General features: G+C 33.6%; 1 long non-coding RNA gene across 2 annotated transcripts; it reads right to left on the bottom strand.

Moving 5' to 3' along the window:
• Positions 1-528: 528 nt before the first annotated feature.
• Positions 529-2,869, bottom strand: LOC126829646 (uncharacterized). 2 transcript variants are annotated; one of them, XR_008789147.1, is made up of 4 exons: positions 2,845-2,869; positions 2,435-2,511; positions 2,097-2,150; positions 529-1,445 (listed from the first exon to the last, which is right to left on the bottom strand). It is a non-coding gene; the product is annotated as an uncharacterized LOC126829646 (long non-coding RNA). The 2 variants fall into 2 exon arrangements; XR_007683480.2 differs by having other exon boundaries at positions 2,435-2,848.
• Between the last annotated feature and the right edge of the window lie 2,337 nt (positions 2,870-5,206).

Raw genomic sequence — 5,206 nt, 5'->3', positions numbered from 1 at the left:
AAATTAAAACATTCTGGTCAAGCTGGCAAAACAAAAAATACCAAATCATTGACAACATACAATGGTGGGAAAAAGGTAAAGCCGCCATTAGAAATATTACACAAAATTACTGTCAAGCCTTAGCAGTTGAGAACAAACATATCCTCAGTAACCTTTATTAACAACTGGAATCCCTAGAAAATGAAATACCTAGTAAGAATAACTCTATAAACGAGATTAAATCAAAAATTGAGCTTATAGAATATAATACCAAACAAGGCTACGTTATACGTTCAAAATTAGAAATACCCCAAATTGATGTATCTACTAATTCTAAAATATATAAATTAGCAGAAGTTAAAATGGGTGCAAAAAAACAAATTAAACAACTGATCAATCAAAATAATACAATCTGTGACAATAAACAAGATATATTAGACACAATTCACCAATTCTACCAACAACTATATACTTCTCAAAATATTAATGATAACTTAATGAAGTCCTATATCGAAAACAGTGACATAAACACACTAACAAACACGGAAAGAGATTCAATATCACATTTTATATCTAGAGATGAAGTCCTTAAGGCGTTACAAAAATTTAGAACAAACCGTAGCCCGGGTATAGATGGTATTCCAGGAGATTTCTACATAAAATTCTTTGACATTATAGGAAACGATTTAACAGAAGTATTAAACAACATCTATCTACAGGGGGAATTATCTAACACAATGAGAACTGGTATCATAACAATTAACTACAAGAATGAAGGCGACCATCGATTACTCAAGAACTATAGACCGATAAGCCTGTTATGTGTGGACTATAAAATCATAACAAAAATTCTAAGCACAAGAATAAATTCTGTTATTAACAAATTAATCTCTAATACACAAACAGGAGCTGGACCAAATAAAAGCATTTTTGATAACCTATATTCAATAGATACAATACTAAATTATATAAACACAAATGAGTCCAGTGCCTATATATTATCATTTGACCAAGAAAAACCTTCGATCGCATTGAACACAACTATATCATAAATCTACTTAAACATATTAATTTCCCAAATTACATCCTTAACTGGATTACAATATTGTTTAAAAACTTGATTAGTAAAGTCCAAGTAAATGGATCCTTTTCCCAAAATATTAAAATTAACCGATCGATTCGTCAAGGATGTCCACTATCCATGATTCTATACTCATTGTGTATCAACCCCCTTGCTTCATACATAAACAAAAACATCCTCATAAAAGGCATCAGGATCCCTAACCACCCTTCAGAGATTAAGTTATTTCAGCATGCAGATGACTGTTCTGCTATAATATCTAGACTTTCTTCATACAGCACCCTCCTCGAACAATTCAAAACATTTGGCTCTATATCTGGCTCCAAACTAAACCATGATAAAACTGAAATCCTTTCTGTTGGAAAACCATCACACTACTCCTATCCTGTAAATATAAATATTAATATTAAAACAGACGCTATAAAATTACTAGGCATTTGGTTTGGCTCAAATAAAATGGAAAAGAACTGGCTACCCCTTGTTCAAATAATCAATTCAACCATCCAGACATGGGAAAATCACTCTCTTTCATATAAAGAAAAAGTATGCATCTTAAACACCTATATACTCAGCAAACTATGGTTTGTTGCTAGTATAGTTCCTCCCTCAAACTCAATTATTAAAAACATAAATAAAATAATCTACAATTTCATCTGGGAAAATAAAAGTGAAACAATTAATCGAAACACCTTGAACCTAGAGCATAAAAATGGTGGCCTTAAAGTGCCAAACATTCGACTAAAAATCCAGGCAATGCTACAACAACTTATAGTAAAAGCAATCAAAGACAACAACAGTCCCTGGTTAGGCCTATACATATACTGGCTAGGATTTACTACAAGGGATACTCTGCCAAGATATGCATCCAATAATTATACCCACTCGGAAAAACTCCCCCAATCATATATAGATATAAAAGAAACTTACAATAGCCTCAAATCATCCATCAAATATACATACAATACAAAACTTAAAGACATATACTGGTCCCTAATTGACTTATTACAGACACAACCAAAAATAAATAAACAATTACCTCATGTTGACTTTTCAAAAGTCTGGACAAACCTCTATAAATGCTCCTCCTTATCTGAAAAAGAAAAGGATTTCATGTATACAATCATCAATAATGCAGTACTAACAAAAGATATTATGCTATACAGAAATATATATACTATCAACTATAAATGCCACTATTGTAACCGAGCAACTGAATCTTACCATCATTTATTTCTGAATTGCCCCAAATTAAAATTCTATAAATGTTTCATTACTACACATATAAACAACATTCATCTCACCAAAGAATTCAAAATCAACAACAATACAATCCATCTACACAATATAAAATCTAAATACATTCATGATATATACCTATACCTGTCGATCATATGGTCTAACCGAACACACCCTCTATCCACCAATATTTCACAAGAGCTTATATACCAATTCTATACAAAAAGAAAACAAAAATAAAGATTACTCTCTTAAGCTCGAGTCTTCACTACCTTATGACCCTCCTTAAGCCTAGGTTTGTGTCGTCATGTCTGAATTTATACTCTGCAACTTCTCCCATGAAATATTGACTTTGCTACTATAATAAGTAGCTACAACCATAGACATCTTCTTATATTTCTTTCGTATATGAGCACTCATTGCAATTTTTAGTAAGAATGTAGGCCTACAAGCGAAAATAACCAAACACCTGTAGGCCTACAGGCCTGGAAAATTTTGGCTTAATTGATAAACCAACATTATACAAAAGGAAATACAATCGAAATCACCAAGCTTCAGCCTACTCTGCCTTCAGAGAACCAACAACAAAGGGATGAACAACAGAAATAAAGACGAAATCAACCACAATACCGGACAACAAAACCAAATGGAAGGAAGAATGTTTACGTTTGTCCAAATGTTCGTCAATATTCATGTCTGTTTCGTTATAAATCCGTCTGTTTGTCAATGTCTACTGGCACTCCTTATTCTTGCACCTGTTATCTCACGCCCCGTCCTGTTACCTATTGTCGTCTCGTACATATATATATAAACCTAAATATCCCTTTTCCACTAATCACATTGTAAATATTTCACTGTGTATAATAACATGTAATTGTCTGCCATATCACTTAGGTGGAAGCGTACGTAAAACTTCTATTTCACATTACCTACACCTTGTCTGCGATATCACCTCGGTGGAAGCGGGCGTTAAATAAAGCTATTTCACACACATTACCTACACTTTGCTGTCACATCACGTCTCGTCCTGTCATTTATCGTTTCTGTTCATATATATAAAAACCTAAATATCCTTTTTTCCACTAATCACATTGTAAATATTTAAACTATGTATATAGGTCCCGTGTAAACATTGGAATGCACGTAAAAGATCCCTTGGCAGTTGGAATTCGATATAAGAGTAGGCGATAGTGCCGCTGCCCGGGCAAAATTTCCCTCATAGCACACTGTATGGCGTATGCCCGTCTTCATTAGCCCAGTATAGGAGCAGAACAGTAGGACGTTAAACCCCATTTCATTTGATTTCATTTCATTTAAACTATGTACATATAACATGTAATTGTCTGTGATATCACTTCGGTGGAAGCAGACGTTAAATAAAGCTATTTTACACACATTACCTACAACCCACTCGCAATCACGGCTACTCGTAGAAAGATTAAATACTCTAGTACAAGGTCCATTTTTGGCCTTGCGGTGTGTGCAGGCAAGATTGTGAAAAGACTAAAAATATCTTGTCCTATTGTTGTGGTAAGATTGTGAAAATTTGACTGAGTTGGAGTTTACCTTTTTTCGCCAATATTCTGGTATTGCCTTTACCGGCTCGTTCTATATAAGGACCCCGAATATCTCGAAAACGCCCCAACGGCGGACGGATTACAATTCGGCATCGTATTCTACGTATTTTATGTAATCTGTGGAAAGAGCGAAATAGTTATTTATTAGACAATGCAACATACGTTATCATAAATTTGAAATGAATTCCGGTAGTCTTTCAAATAAATACAGCTACAACACCTTCATCGGGTCTGTGCAGAAATTAAAATAGTTATTCATTATATTATTATGTATTATGAATTTAAAATAAATTAGTTTTGTGGGAGGATTTAATGCAAAATATGAGTAAATACAACTGTTTTGGGTGCGAATTCCGATTTTCTCAAAGTGAATTCCAGTGATTTTCGGTGTTTTTAAGTAATTCATTATTAATATTAATACCAAATATATGTAAATAGGAAGGCTTTACGTGCGAATTCTGATATTTGCAAAGTGAATTCCCGTGAATTCCGGTGTTTATAAGTGAATTCCGGTGATTAGTCTACCCGGATAAAACTGCTTAATTTTGTGTTAAAAGCCCCTAAAATCCTCTACCTTAGGGCCGAGCAACTTATATACGTGATATGTTTTCAAACAACTTAAACCTGTCAGTCTTCATCTGGAAATGGAGACTGGTGTCCCAAGCTGTAGTATACAGTGTTTGGATAAAACCAGACTTTTATTTTAATAAATGTACGTGTAGGTGAAATCTACCACAGCACGTGGGTCATGCACCGTACAGACCTCTAAAGAGAGGCAATAGATTATCAGATCATCCAACGAAAAAATTGACACAAAGTCTTTGAAATGTTACGTGTCCAGGTAAGCGGTTTTGAAGTTCGCGTCCAAACAACTCAATATTTTAACCTGAAATTTTGCGACACGGTAAATACACCATTCCTTTACACATTGACGCTTCAATTTCATCGGTAGACGGGCTTTTATTTCTGAGACTGTTAAAATCGGGATGGTCCCTTTAAGATAAAATTTTAACTTAAAATATTATTTTACTGGATATTATCTAAAATGCTTAATTAAAATCGTTTTGTGAAACTCGTCTATCTTAAGTTTTACATAAGCCTTATAAGACATATATAAATAGATTTCACTAAAAATTAACACACTTATATGGATATACTACTTATGAATTTTATTAACATGCTACGTTTCAATACACATACAGGTATCGTTATCAAGCAAATATGTATCGTCTTCATAATGTGACATAAACCGATATGTATTTGTTACTGGTGTAACTGGGCCAGAGGGATGCAAGATATCTCGTCAGCCCCGTATATATATTGTTTCTAAACT

The sequence above is a fragment of the Patella vulgata genome, chromosome 8 (genome assembly GCF_932274485.2).
Source record: "Patella vulgata chromosome 8, xgPatVulg1.2, whole genome shotgun sequence".
NCBI lineage: Eukaryota > Metazoa > Mollusca > Gastropoda > Patellidae > Patella > Patella vulgata.
This window is presented reverse-complemented; position numbering and strand designations above follow the sequence as displayed.